Genomic DNA, 16,089 nt, shown 5'->3' on the forward strand with positions numbered 1-16,089 from the left:
ACATATTATATTGTAAGAGAGTGACACAAATTTTGTCATGTCGCCGGTCACATTGTATACTTTGATGATCAACAAGTGCCTGTTGGTGGTCCCCCATGCATTCGAGGGCTGCTTCAGCGGCTTGTCGTCTCTGCCTAATACTGTTAGCAACCTGCCTTTGAGTAGTCGTTGCCTTGGTGATATCAGTCATTACGTGATTGACTACTTTAGCATTGTGGATAGACTTTGTCAGGGAGACCTCGGCAACAGAGGCTGTGGTTAAGATGACAACCGATGAGATAAGGAGGGCAATGAGCCATCCAACAAATCTTTTAGGTCTCCACTTAGAAATGGCTTGGGCTAATTCAGCAATACCGTTGCACCCTTCCCAGGGCCCTGTTAGATTTACCGGCAACCAAATTTGAGGCTATCCTTTTAAGATAAACATAGGCGAGACAGAAAGTTTGGTGATGTTATAATGGCTGCTACAGGCTGTGTACCAAGCCAGAGGAGGTACTTCAAAAACAATATGGGTTGTCGAATCTTGTATTAACTGGCTTAGTGGAAATTATGAAAACATAGGGATGAGGTGTACAGATCACGACGCTGTCTGAGACAATCTGTGTGAGATTCATATGAAAGGTACCATTACTATTAGCAAAATGCCTGTGAGGGAGATGGCATAACAAAACAGGAAGGCTAAGACGCTGTAAGTTGTGATGCCACAGGTTATGTGAACCTGTTTTCAATTCTTAATGTTGGCCCTGAAAGTCCACCATCAGTGCAAAGGATGGAGAAGTTGCGAGGTTCTGAAAACCCAATTGGTTTGCCCACTGAGGTTGTGTCCTTTAAGACCCTAGTTAATGAGAGTAAGATTTTGAAAAAAATTCCTCTTTATGGGCAAGGGAGGTCCGGCAGGGCTGCTAGATGACTGAAGAGCCACAAGGGGACCATATCTTCTTTACGTGGCAATGATCAGTGGGGAGGAGTGGATGAGACTCCTTGGTGGAGGTGGATGTAGCGAAGGAGGCTACTGAAATGAATGTCAAATTTGCCTTGTGGTCCTGTGTTTTAGGCACGTGGTGAAGATACATCTGTGCTGTGATTTTTAAACATCCAGAAGGTTTTCAAACATCCAGGTTACACAAAAAGGAGGGAAATGTGATGATGATATGGGGCAAGCTGACAGCAAAGCACAGGCTAACATCACCCCATCCACCCCTAGGTGGATTATGTGTGATATTCCTTGGACACTCCTGGCTACTCAAGAACAGAGAAAAGGGGTTTAAGTACTTGCCATGGTGATGTGGGAGACTAAGACAAATGAAAAATTAAATTTCTTTACTGCCTAAAGCCCATTGACAAGTCCTTGAAACTGGCAGAGTGACTTCCCTCTAGGAGCTCAGCTGCCTCAATGATGACACTTTCTAGGGGTAAAAGGGAATCTTAGCTTAACATTATCCTGACATCCAGGATCCCGTAAGTCTACTTTGACATATAAAAATTCCTTTAGAAAGTTCCTTAATCTCAACTGCCCCAAGATAGATGCTGGCAATCATACTCCAAGCTTATGGCCCCCAATACACATCTGAAGGGTCTCATGACTGAGGTTTTACTAAACAGTAATAAATGGAGTTTCCCTAGCAACAGCTAGCCCCTCAAGGTCCTGGAAACCTTGCTTCCAAGATTCCTCAGAGACTTACTCTATCCCTGACCCCCGCCCAACCTGAGGGTATGTAATGAGTTACCCATCATGACCCCCCGCAGCTCTTCTGCCCACGGGTCCTGTCCCTGTGCTTTAATAAAATCACCTTTTGCACCAAAGACTTCAAGAATTCTTTCTTGGCCGTCAGCTCCAGACCACCCTACCATCATCCCAAAACTTCATTAAGGACACAAAAGGAACAGAAGTATTCCGCTTTAACCAATCTCTCCATTTAGTAAGAGGGCCTTTTGGCAGAAGCCAGATGCCTTCAGTCCAAAAAGAATCATTACTGGTTAGTGGACGGTCTGCATCCCACCATGTAAACAGCTTAAAGAAAGGGGGGTCTATGATATGAACCCAATACAGTGAAGAAAAAGCAGTAGTGTCTGGATAAAGAAAAAGATTCAGCAAATCATTACCTTAGCCGAGTTTTGAGAAACTACAGCTAAATATGCTAAAAACCTGTTTTCTGGGGTTGGTGGCGCTCAGACACGGCCTATGACCTCACTGACATGTTGATCAAGCTTCTTAAGTTGTTCCCAGGTGACATCACTTGCCTTGGTCGTTTGTGGGCATGGTCTCCCCTTACAAAGACAAATCGGCCATCTGAGGAAGCGGGTTGAAAGGCTGATCCTTCCAAATCATGGTGTGGTTTGATCAGATGGGCACGTGCCCAGTGCGGTCCTGATGGGAGAACACATGCATGTCCCCATCCCCATGTTATCAGTTCATAGGGTCCTTTCCATGAATTATTGCCTCGTATATCTTTAAGTAGCACTTAGGCTCTGATACTTGAGCCAGGAGATGTGGCGCAAAATGCCATTCAGCAGCTGTGAGGCCATGGGAATCACAATTTAAAAAATTTAGAGTGTGTAAGGCTTTATACAGTGAATTCCAAGGTGGGGGGTCATTGTGCAGTTTCACCCTTTTTTGTTTGTGAAGCGGTTTTTTTTTTTTTAATTTAATGTTTATTTATTTTGAGAGAAAGAGAGAGGGAGAGACAGAGTGTAAGCGTAGGAGGGTCAGAGAGAGGGAGACACAGAATCCAAAGCAGGCTACAGGCTCCTAGCTGTCAGCACAGAGACAGACATGGGGCTCGAACCCACAAACCATGAGATCATGACCTGAGCTGAAATTGAACGTTTAACTGACCGAATCACCCAGGTGCACCTGTGAAGCATTTGTTTTAAAGTGGCATGTGTACATTCTATAATAGCTTGTCCAGTAGAGTTATATGGTTGTTAGGAAAACTTAGCTCCTTTAACATTGAGAAGTTTTAACTAAATAAAGACCTGAAAAAGACAAAACATAAGCTTTGGTTTTCCCAGCAGACAAAAGAGAAAAAAAACGAACAACTTTGTTTACATTTTCTTATCAAGAGCAGATCAACAGTCCAAGAAAACTTAGTCTCTTGAACACAGAGAAAAGCAGAATTTGAATCTTATACCAGTGTACTTTTAAAATCTATTCATTTCAACGTTAGTCCATCCTGACCACACATAAAATTCCTTTCCAAAGATTTCCCTTCACGAACCTTCTACAACTTTCCTTTGCATTCAGATTTTGTCCCAAGCCATTTCTCTGCCAACAACCAGTCTCATTTAGGACAAAATTACTTTCTTTTACCTTCAACAAAAAAATGTATTTCCATTCTTTAATCTTTCTTACATATCTCCTACTTTTCTACATATGGAATTGCTTTCCTTATTTCCATCAGTCTTTAGTACACTTAGCAGAATTTTAGCTCTTAGAAACCTTAGTCTCCAATGAAAACTTCGTAACTGATGAGGGAGTGTGGGGCAAGCTGAGGGTAAAATACAGCCTGGCACACACACTCCCCTCCCCCACCCCCCACCCCAGGTGTAATATGTGTGATATTCCTTTGACATTCCTGGCTACCCAAGAACAAAGGAAAGGGGTTGAAGTGCTTGCCATGCTGATGTGAGAAACTAAGGTAAATGAAAAATTAAATTCCCTTAATGCCTACTGCCCATTGACAAGTCCTTGAAACTGGCAGAGTGACATCTCTCTAGGAGCTCAGCTGACTCAATGATGACACTTTGCTGGGGGCAAAAGAGAACCTTAGGTTAACAGTGTCCCAAACGGGAGGATCCTGTAAATCTACTTCCTGTATCTCAACTGCCCCAAAATATATGCTGGCAATCATACTCCAAGCTTATGGTCCCCTGATATACATCTGAAGGGTCTCATAACTAAGGTGATATTAAACTGTAATTAGTGGAGTTTCCCTAGCAACAGCTAGCCCCTCAAGGTCCTGGAAACCTTGCTTCCAAAATTCCGTACAGACTTACTCTATCCCTGACCCCCTCCCAACCTGAGGGTATATAATGAATTACCTGTCAAACCCCAGTGCAGCTCTTCCTACCCATGGGTCCTGTCCCCATGCTTTAATAAAATAACCTTTTTGCACCAAAGAGGTGTTCAAGAATTCTTTCTTGACTCTCAGCTCTAGACCACCCCATTATCACCCCAAAACTTCATCAGTAACCAATTGAGAACTGTTATATCAGAATTTTTTTCAGATGGTAAGTTTATCAAGTGAGCGCAATGCAGGTTTTCCATAGTAAAATTTTAATAAAGTATGAAGCATGTTTATCAGACCCAAATAGTCTTAGATTCTCTGCAATAAGTCAAAAGCACAAACCTACATCTAGTCATCAGTGCTTTAGCCTTTTATCTCATTAGATAGCCAATGAATTCAATCCCATTTGTTGTGCAAACAAAACTTTAACGTCTGGTTACCAAGGACTGAAAGCTATCTCCACAATTACCCATGACAACTTTGAGACAGACAAAATTAACCATTATTTTAAGTCATCCTTTTGCTAAGAAATTGCAACAGAGATAACACAAGCTTACTTGACTTTCAGCAAGCCTAGATAGAATAAATTCCATATTTAATGCTGTTAAAAAGGTCTATCAAAACCCAACAAACTTAAATTATCTTAAACACTGAATACGGTTTACTTGGGTCCACTTAAGACAATTTGTTCTCCATGGTTAATTTTTACCTGGAATGCTGGTGGGGAATATGAAGTGGGGGGGCCCAAGGGGGTGCTCTTTGCTCCCGGACAGGAGGGTAGGAGGAGGAACTAGTGGTGCCTGAGCACTGAGGGTGGGATAGGAACCAGTTATGCAGGGGCCGCACCCCAGATGCTGCAGAAACAGAAGGGGGAGGGGAAGGATGAGTCAGTGAGGTTTGGCCAAGAAGCCTGGAAGCAGATAAATGCCCAGAGAGCAGAGAAAGACGTCTCCGGGTCCTAAAGCCTGTCAGCTCAGAGGAGCAGACGCCAGGTTTTGTTTTGTTTTGTTTTGTTTTCCATCAACTAGTGGAATTAGGCAATCCATGTCAGGCCAGAGAAGACAGGGAATTTCCCCGAACCAAATGGGGTTTCAGCAGCTGCTTGGAGATATTCCTTAAAGTCCCTGTCCTGAGGTACATTAACCACAGTTGGCTCCAATTATCATAGTCATTAACCAGGGAAATGAACGAATGAATGAATGAATGAATGGGAGGAGTAGGCACAGAAGGGGCAGTGGAGGGGTCATCATCCATAGTAGGAGGTGTCGTAGGAGAGGTGGGTGTTAGGCTTTCTTTCTTAATTTGTTCCTTCTCTGGAGATACACGTAAGTGACATAATGCTGTACAGACTAAACTCCAGGTCACTAAAATGGAATCAGGAAGGTTCTCTCCTTTTTCAAGTTTTCTTGTTAGATTTTTTCCCACTAGCTCCCATAGATCTAAATCAACTGTACCATGGTTGAGGAACCAGGAACAGGCATCTCTTATTGCTCATAACAATTTATTTAATTGATCTTTTGTAACCATACAATGAGCCGCCTTTAAAAGCTCCTGTAAAGTTTTTAAATATAATAGCTGTTCCTTTGGCATTTTTTGGCCCATGGTAGAGAAAGAGAAAAATACTCTCATTGAAAACTAGACACGTTGGCAGCTATCCCAAGCGGGTACTGCTGTCCCTTACCGCGATGTGGTCTGTCAGAAGTCTGGACAATTTCACTTTCTTTGCCTGAATGTGTCCATTCTGCCCCCTGAAAATCTTCCTCTCAAGTCTATCACTATTGCGTCAGTGTCACCAGTTGTGGATTCAGCTTCGGGCTTTGTCCAGCAAAGCTGAGGAGAGCAGAAAGGACTACTCAAAACTCCATTCAAGTCAAGGGAGGTGAGAGGGAGGCTAAGGGAAGTTTCCCCCAGCTGCTCCCAAGCTCCCGTATTCATTGAGTCTGCATTTAGAGAAACATTGCACAATACATCAGTGGGCTACGTGCCAGTAAGAATGTATAGAAAGCGTGCAGAAAAACAAGGCAGGATAAAATATCCCATGAGATAACATGGTCTAAGGAATTTATGAACACAGGCAGGACCTAACCCATAGATATACATTAACTAACCCGTAGATATACACTAACTAGATAAGCAAAGCAAGGCCGCTGTTTTCAGCAAGGCCAAAAAGCAGTTTTCTGCTTTGCAATGTGTTCCCTATAATCTTCTAACCCAGGACATTGCTCTTTGATTTCCCTGACACGCTGAGAGCATGGAGCCTGTTTGGGATTCTCTGTCTCCCCTTCTCTCTGCTCCTCTCCCACTCATGCTGCCTCTGTCTCTCTCAATGTAAATAAATAGAATTGGCCATCATTTTAAGTCTTTTTGCTAACAAATTGCAACAGAGATAACACGAGCTTATTTGACCTTTAGTAAGCCTAGGTAATAAAATGACATTGAGGCACTAAGGCAGCCGTGAGGAAGGTCATGCTCTGCATGTTTCAGGTGTTTATCAGTGGGCTGCAATCTGCAAGGAGATTTATTTAAGTTACATCTCTCTAGCCTTTGTTTTCCTCGTCATTCCCCCTTCCCCCCTCCCCCCTCCTCTATTTCCCCCTTTCCTTTCAATCCTCTTTTCCACAGTTGTTACCATCATCTTTGCTTTCTGTTTTTGTTTCTCCTCATCCTGAAAGGGCGGCCTACGCCGGCGGACTCCATCTTGTTCTGTGTCCTTCCCCTAGACCACGCCTCCTCCCCTTGAGTAACCTCCCGCTCACCTGTTCAAACTTCCTGATCAAAACACGCCCAGCGACCTGCGTAACAGGACTCCAACCCTTCCCCAGCCAATCAGCTGAGGCCACAGCCATTACCTCACCAACTGCCCCTAGACCCCTATAAAACCTTTGTGCTTTTGAACCTCGCTCTCTCTCCCCGGTATCTCACCGCTGCGTCGGTGCAGGTAGGGGATTGAGCTCGAGCTAGCTCGAATAAAGGCTCTTTTGCTTTTGCCTCGGACTCGGCTCCCTGGCGGTATTTGGGGATCACGAATTCTAGGCATAACAATCCCTCTTTACAAATATCTTTTGTGCCTCCCTGAGCAATCCTTCTATTCGCTTCTCATTCCATCCATCCATCTCCTGCACTTTCTGGCAATATCAGGCCAACTTCTAGTGACAAAATTAACCTTCAGGAGACCCTGCCCAATAGGTGCTCTGAATGTAGAGGCCTGAATATTTCCTCATTTGATCCCTAAGCCTCTGTAAGACAGTAGTTGGGGTCCTCCTTCTCTTGCTATATCTCAAAAGCTTTGGCGACATCCTGATATCTTGGAGCTGATTCCCTGATCCCTTTATTAGCTCTCTTAGATCCTGCATCCTAACCCTGTCCCCAGGATCATGGTCGTCCCAACCAGGTCTACAACCAGCTTTGTTGAGCTCGCCTAACACCCAGGCTGGGTGGGTGCTCTCTTTCTCAAATAGACATTGCAGCCCTCATGATAATTCCTCTTTCCTCTTCAGTAAATAAGATATTTGTGATAAACATCAGCTCAGCCCAAGAATAAACATTAGGTCCCCAGAACTGATCAACCTGATCTGCCAAGCCCAATAGAGCTTCCAACAGTGGTTTTATTTCCTTCTTGAAATTCCTTACCTCAGAACTGGTGAGGGGGGCACTGACAAAGCCAATTTCTACCTGTCCCAAAGGGACCTCCCTTAATGAGAATAACCTAGAACCCTTTCCTGAGCCCCTGGAGGGAAGAGGGAAGTTCTCTATGTCCTTCCCACGTTGTTCCAGTTCCTTCCTCAGATTTGGACACAAACCAGTAGACAAGGAGCGTCCTCCCAGTACTGTAGCATTTGTCCCAGTGGACTATCTGGGGGAATCTGAAGAGTCCCCACCTCTTTCTGGGTGTCTCTTCCCTTACCCCTAATACTAGAATTTCTTTTCCCCATCCTTGACCAGGCTAGTTCCTGCTTCTGAGTTTCCCTGGGATGTTCAACCACCCTTAATGGAGGTTTCCTGAACTCTCCAGAACCCGCTTCGTCTGTCTCCAGATGTTTCCCTTGCAGGAGAAGGGAACCTTGGATCAAGACTCAGCATTCCCTTTGTATCTAGGATACTCAAGACTCAGCATTCGCTTTATATCTAGGATACGTCTCAGTCACACACACTCAGCCTCTGAGGATTTCCGGACTCCCAAGGTAATACTTATAGGCTAACTTGCCTACCTTAGTCCCTGCACAGAATTACCAGGTCGCTGCCATAGGCTACACCCAGCATCACTTCTTCTATCTCCGCAGGTAAAAAAAGTTCTTGAGTTCCACGAATCCCCCAAGGGCCAGGGGCCCTCCTGCAAAAAGGCCACCCAAACTGAGGTGGGACACGTCTCCCCTCTCACAAGAGGACCTGGACCCTGCCCACTGACGTGAATCTCGGCCAAGCCCCCAAATTGCCAGAAATAAGCCCACTGTTATAGGTGGGGAGTGGATAGAAACCTGAGACAAAGTAGAGGTGCTTGATCCAAGGTGTGTGAGAGCATGAAGTTCCTATGCCAGTGACTAGGGAGCTGGGTAAAGCCATTTCCACCTCTCAGGTACCGGTGCATGGGCACACGTACACTGATCCACCTCAGTGAGCTAAGTAGCGCCACCTAGTGGAGAACAGAACCATTACACTAAGCCCTGCCTAACAGTGCCCTCTAAGCACACCCCCCAGAAGACCATTGCAAGTCACTCTACCTGCTTAGTATATGGACCATAGAGTGCTTCATAGTTTCAGTTCTAGGAGAAACTGGATGTAACCATTCACGTTTCATTCTGCTCACTGGTTCGATTATTTATTCATTTTCTTTGCTTCTGTATTTGCTTAAAGTTTTCTTTTTTAATTCTTTCTTTTCTTTCTCTTAGTTAAAAAAATTTTTTTACTTTATTTTTTATTTTTAATTTTTTATTCTATTTCATTTATTTTATTCTGTAATTTAAAACATTTTTTTCTTACTGTTTTTTCTTCTTTCCTTTCTCTTTCTTTTCTATTCTATCAAGCCTCTTTCTTTTTTTTTTTTTTTTTTTTTTTTTTTTTTTTTTTCAACATTTATTTATTTTTTGGGACAGAGAGAGACAGAGCATGAACGGGTGAGGGGCAGAGAGAGAGGGAGACACAGAATCGGAAACAGGCTCCAGGCTCTGAGCCATCAGCCCAGAGCCCGACGCGGGGCTCGAACTCACGGACCGCGAGATCGTGACCTGGCTGAAGTCGGACACTTAACCGACTGCGCCACCCAGGCGCCCCAGTATCAAGCCTCTTTCAACAAGCAGACCAAAACATACCTGGGATCCAGCTTCCTTTATTTGATTTTTTGTTTTATTTTTAATTTTTTAATTTTAATTTTTTATTTTATTATTTTTTCTTCCTCCAAAATGACAAAATGAAGGAATTCACCCCAAAAGAAAGAACAGGAAGAAATGAAAGCCAGGGACTTAATCAACACAGATATAAAATGTCTGAACTAGAATTTAGAACCACGATAATAAGAATACTAGCTTGCATTGAAAAAAACAGAAGACACCAGAGAATCCCTTTCTGTGGAGATTAAAGAAATAAAATCTAGCCAGGCTGAAATTAAAAATGCTATAACTGTGATGCAATCTCGACTGGATGCCATGATGGTAAGGCTGGACAAAGCAGAGCAGAAAATGAGTGACATAGAAGAAAAAAATATGGAGAATAATGAAGCAGAAAAAAAGAGGGAAACATAGGCTACAGATCACGATACAAGACTTAGAGAACTCAGTAACTTATTAAAAAAATAACATCCAAATTATAGGAGTCCCAGAAGGTGAAGAGACAGAAAAAGAAGCAGAAGATTTATGTGAGCAAATTATATCAGAAAACTTTCCTAATCTGAGGAAGAGCACAGACATCAAAATGCAAGAAGCACAGAGAACTCCCATTAGATTCAACAAAAACCAACCATCACCAAGGCATATCATAGTAAATTCACAAAATATACATACAAGGAAAGAATTATGAAAGAAGCAAGGGGAAAAAGACTTTAACCTATAAGGGAAGACAGATCAAGCTCACAGCAGACCTATTCACAGAAACTGGAGAGGGCAGAAAAGGAATGGCGGGATATATTCAACTGCTGAATTGGAAAAATATGTAGCCAATAATTCTTCATCCAGCAAGTCTGTCATTCAAAATAGAAGGAGAGAAAAAGTTTCCCAGAAAAACAAAAACTAAAAGAGATCATGACCACTAAACCAGCCCTGTAAGAAATTTTAAGGGGAACTCTTTGAGTGGAGAAAAGACAAAATTAAACAAAAGAAAACCAAAAGCAACAAAGACTAGAAAGGACCTGAGAACACCACCAAAAACACCAACTCTACAGGCAAGATAATGGCACTAAATTCATACATTTCAGAACTCACTCTAAATGTCAATGGACAAAATCCTCCAATCAAAAGACATATGGTATCAGAATGGAAAAGAAAACAACACCATCCATATGCTGCTTACAAGAGACTCATTTTAGACTTAAAGACACCTGAAGATTGAAAGTAAGGGGATGGAGAGCCATTTATCATCCCAATGGTCATCTAAAGAAAGCTGGAGTAGCCATACTTATATCAGACAAACTATATTTTATTTTTATTTTTTTTATTTTTTAAATTTTTTTTTTTCAACGTTTATTTATTTTTTGGGACAGAGAGAGACAGAGCATGAATGGGGGAGGGGCAGAGAGAGAGGGAGACACAGAATCGGAAACAGGCTCCAGGCTCTGAGCCATCAGCCCAGAGCCTGACGCGGGGCTCGAACTCACGGACCGTGAGATCGTGACCTGGCTGAAGTCGGACGCTTAACCGACTGCGCCACCCAGGCGCCCCGACAAACTATATTTTAAAATAAAGACTGTAACAAGAGATGAAGAAGGGCATTATATCATAATTAAGGGGACTATCCACCAAGAAGATCTAACAATTGTAAATATTTATTCCTCCAACATGGAATCCCAAATATACAAATCAATTAATCACAAACATAAAGAAACTCATTGATAATAATACCATAATAGTAGGGAACTTCAACATCCTAGTTACAACAATGGACAGATCATGTAAGCAGAAAATCAACAAGGAAACAATGGCTTTGAATGACACACTGGACCAGATGGATTTAACAGATATTTTCAGAACATTTTATCCTAAAGCAGCATAATACACATTCTTCTCTAGTGCACATGGAACATTCTCCAAAATAGATCACATACTAGGTCACAAATCAGCCCTCAACAAGTATAAAAAGATTGAGATCATACCTTGCATATTTTCAGACCACAATGCTATGAAACTTGAAAAAATTTGGAAAGACCATGAATACTTGGAGATAAAAGAACTTCCTACTAAAGAATGAATGGGTTAACCAAGAAATTAAAGAGGAAATTAAAAAGTACATGGAAGCCAATGAAAATGGAAACATGACAGCCCAAAACCTCTAGATGCAGCAAAAGCAGTCATAAGAGGAAAGTATATAGCAATCTAGGCCTTCCTAAAGAAGGAAGAAAGATCTCAAATACACAACCTAACCTTACACCTAAAAGAACTGGAGAAAGATCAGCAAACAAAGCCCCAAATCAGCAGAAGAAGGGAAATAATAAAGATTAGAGCTGAAATCAATGATATCAAAATCAAACAGAACAGATCAATGAATCCAGGAGATGGTTCTTTGAAAGAATTAACAAAATTGATTAATCCCTAGCCAGACTGATCAAAAAGAAAAAGGAAAGGATCCAAATAAATAAAATCACTAATGAAAGAGGAGAGATCACAACCAACACCACAGAAATACAATCAATAATAAGAGAATATTATGAGCAACTACATGCCAACAAGTTGGGCAATCTGGAAGAAATGGACAACTTCCTAGAAACATAGAAACTACCAAAATTGAAACAGGAAGAATAGAAAATTTGAACAGACCCATAACCACTAAAGAAATTGAATCAGTAACCAAAAATCTCCCAACAAACAAGAGTCCAGGGCTGGAGGGCTTTCCAGGGGAATTCTACCAAACATTTAAAGAAGAGTTAACACCTATTCTTTTGAAGCTGTTCCAAAAAATAGAAATGGAAGGAAAAAATCCAAACTCATTCCACAATGCCAGCATTACCTTGATTCCAAAACCAAACCCCATTAAAAAGCAGAACTACAGACCAATTTCCCTGAAGAATATGGATGCAAAAATTCTCAGCAAGATACTAGCAAACCGGATCCAACAATACATTAAAATAATTATTCACCACGATCAAGTGGGATTTATTCCTAGGATGCAGAGCTGGGTCAATACCCATAAATCAATCAATGTGATACATCACATTAAAAAAGAAAGGATAAGAACCACATGATCCTCTCAATAGATGCAGAAAAAGCATTTGACAAAATATAGCATGTCTTCTTGATAAAAACACTCAAGAAAGTAGGGGTAGAAGGACATACCTCAAGATTATAAAGGCCATATATGAAAGACCCACAGCTAATATAATCCTCAATAGGGAAAACCTGAGAACTTTCCCCCTAAGTTCAGGAATATGACAGGGATGGTCACTCTCACCACTGTTATTCAACATAGTGTTGGAAGTTGTAGCCTCAGTAATCAGACAACACAAGGAAATGAAAGGCATCCAAATCCACAAGGAGGAAGTCAAACTTTCACTCTTCACAGACAACATGATACTCTGTGTGGAAAACCCAAAAGACTCCACCAAGAAACTGCTGGAACTGATGCATGAATTCAGCAAAGTGGCAGGATATAAAATTAATGTAGAGAAATCTGTTGCATTTCTACACACCAATAATGAAGCAGTAGAAAGAGAAATAAAGGAATTGATCCCATTTACAATTGCACCAAAAAAACACATAAAATACCTAGGAGTAAACCTAACCAAAGAGGTGAAAAATCTATACACTGAAAACTATAGAAAGCTTATGAAAGAAACTGAAGAAGATACAACAATATGGAAAAACATTCCATGCTCATGGATCGGAAAACAAGTATTGTTAAAATGTCAATACTACCGAAAGCAATCTACATATTCAATGCAGTCCCTATCCTATCAAAATAACACAGCATTCTTCACAGAGCTAGAACAAACAATCCTAAAATTTGTATGGAGCTAGAAAAGACCAGGAATAGCCAAAGCAATATTGAAAAAGAAAACGAAACCTGGAGGCATCATAATTCCAGACTTCAAGCTATATTACAAAGCTGTAGTCATCAAGACATTATAGTACTGGCACAAAAACAGACACATGAATTAATGGAAAAGAGTAGAGAACCCAGAAATGGACCCAGAGATGTATGGCCAACTCATCTTTGACAAAGCAGGAAATACTATCCAATGGAACAAAGATAGCCTCTTCAGCAAATCGTGCTGGGAAAACTGGACAGTGACATGCAGAATGAACCTGGACCACTTTCTTACACCTTACACAAAAATAAACTTAAAATGGATGACCTAAATGTAACACAGGAAGCCATCAGAATCCTAGAGGAGAAATCAGGCAACAATCTTCTTGACCTTGGCTGCAGCACCTTCTTATTCAACATGTCTCCAGAGGCAAGGGAAACAAAAGCAAAAATGAACTACTGGGACCTCATCAAGATAAAAAGCTTCTGTACAGTGAAGGAAACAATCAGCAAAACTAAAAGACAACAGATGGAATGGGAGAAGATATTTGCAAATGACATATCAGATAAAGGTTAGTATCCAAAATCTGTAAAGAACTTATCGAACTCAACACCCAAAAACCAAATAATCCAGTGAAGAAATGGGCAAAAGACATGAATAGACACTTCTCCAAAGAAGACATGCAGATGGCCAACCGACACATGAAAAAATGCTCAACATCACTCATCATCAGGGAAATACAAATCAAAACCACAACGAGATACCACCTCATGCCTGTCAGAATGGCTAACATTAACAATTCAGGCAACAACAGACATTGGCAAGGATGCGGAGAAAGAGGAACCCTTTTGCACTGCTGATGGGAATGCAAACTGGTGCAGCCACTCTGGAAAACAGTATGGAGATTCCTCAAAAAATTAAGATATAGAACTACCCTATGATCCAGTAATTGCACTACTATATATTTATCCAAAGGACACAACAGTGCTTATTTGAAGAGAAACATGCACCCCAATGTTTCTAGCAGCACTATCGACAATAGCCAAATTATGGAAAGAGCCCAATTGTCCATTGTCCATTGACCGATGAATAGATAAAGAAGATGTGGTATATATATATATAATGGAATATTACTTGATGATCAAAAAGAATGGAATCTTGCCTTTTGCAACAACATGGATGGAACTAGAGTGTATTATGCTAAGCAAAATGAGTCAGAGAAAGACAAATATCATGATTTCCCTCATATGTGGAACTTAAGAAACAAAATAGATGAATATAGGGGAAGAGAAGCAAAAATAGATAAAAACAGAGAGGGAGACAAACCATAAGAGACTTTAAATACAGAGAATAAACTGAGAGTTGCTGGTGGAGTGTTGGGTCGGGGGATGGGCTAAATGGGTTATGGGCATTAAGAGGGCACTTGTTGGGGTGAGCACTGGGTGCTCTATGTAAGTGATGAATCACTAAATTCTATTCCTTAAATCATTATTATACTATATGTTAACTAACTTGGATTTAAATAAATAAAAAGAACAATGAAAAAAAAAAAGCAAATAATAAGCCTATTGACCCAATGAAAGGAGGGACGGGGAGACTTGGACTTCAGTGAAGTGAGGCTTTAATCAATGTTATGGCAAGAGTGGGTGTCTAATGGATAGGCACACTCAGGGCAGTTATAGCAGACAATTTGTCTCTTGGCATGCAAGTCCCTCCCCTGGTTCCTCATTGGCTGAGTACTACAGAGGTTACAGCCTTACCTGGACATCGCCTGTGCCCATGGAAGGCAAAAAGTAGTCTGACTGGAACAAATGTACATTCCCTGAGGTGACGCAGCGACTTTCAGTACGCCCTCCCTTTGTTCTTTGGTGCATGCTCATTGCAAAGCCCTTGAAAATAAGCCTGAGAAATGGAGAAGGGAAGAAGAACCAGGGAGTGAAGTGTCTAAAATTGGGGACTCCATTATGGGGGGGGGGTGTTCATATAAATTTCCAAAAGGTTGTAAACCTACTGTTAACTAGACAACACAGCTTTTATTTGGTATTTCTGAAAATGAATCATCTCCCTTACTTCTCACAATACCTCACACAATAATAACTTGGTATAAGCTGGTTTTATGTATGCTAGTGTGTACAAGTTAAGTCTAATCCAAATCCTAGGAACAATTAGTTAGCACTGAAGCACTCTAATTAGGAATCCAGACTCCAAAGGTGCTCTTAGTATTTTAGATACGGTTATGAAAGTTGACACCCGAGAGTTTGTTAATTAGTACAAGGATGTTTACGAATAATTTCCATTGGCAAAATGAACACTGTTCAAGATGGATGGTTTGTAGGAAGGTTGAACATGCCCTCCTGCCACTGCATGAATAAGGTGGAGAGCAAGAGCCGAGTACAGCTGTCTTACAGAGGCCTCGGTCTCCTGCCCTCACTTGATATTAATATAGGGTCTGCCTGATTGCAAATCCTACTTGCAGTGAAGAGCACAATTTCTTTAAGCTGTCCGTGTTCAAATCAATTCCTATATACTGGCTAAATGACTGAGCATTTTACTTTTCTGTGCCTTGACTTCCTTATCTTCAAAAAAATGGGATAGTAATAACATACTTCATTGAATTGATAAGAAATTATTTGTAAAAAAAAACAGTGTTTGGGGTGCATGGATGGCTCGGCTTGTTAAGCATCTGACTCTTGATTTCCACTCAGATCATGATCTCACTGTTTGTGGGATCGAGCCCCACATCGGGCTCTGTGCTGACAGTGCACAGCCTGCTTGGGATTCTCTCTCTCCCTCTCTGTCTGCCCCTCCCTCACTCATACTCTCTCTTTCTCTCAAAATACATAAACGTAAAAAAATGGACTCCGTTAAAAAAATGTTTACTGTGTGCAACACACACATAAGTACTTATCTATTAAC

General features: G+C 41.4%; 1 protein-coding gene across 1 annotated transcript in view; it reads right to left on the reverse strand.

Moving 5' to 3' along the window:
• The window catches only part of GLIPR1 (GLI pathogenesis related 1), a 30,087-nt gene extending 23,365 nt beyond the window's left edge, over nt 1-6,722 (reverse strand). The window contains exons 1-2 of the mRNA XM_025927038.2: nt 6,637-6,722; nt 5,689-5,837 (exon numbers count right to left, since the gene is read on the reverse strand). The gene's annotated coding sequence lies outside the window, so the exon portion shown is untranslated. The remainder of the gene's footprint in view (nt 1-5,688; nt 5,838-6,636) is intronic.
• Nucleotides 6,723-16,089: the final 9,367 nt, after the last annotated feature.

This window comes from Puma concolor, chromosome B4 (genome assembly GCF_028749965.1).
Source record: "Puma concolor isolate L17-30 chromosome B4, mPumCon1.1.hap2, whole genome shotgun sequence".
Lineage (NCBI taxonomy): Eukaryota > Metazoa > Chordata > Mammalia > Carnivora > Felidae > Puma > Puma concolor.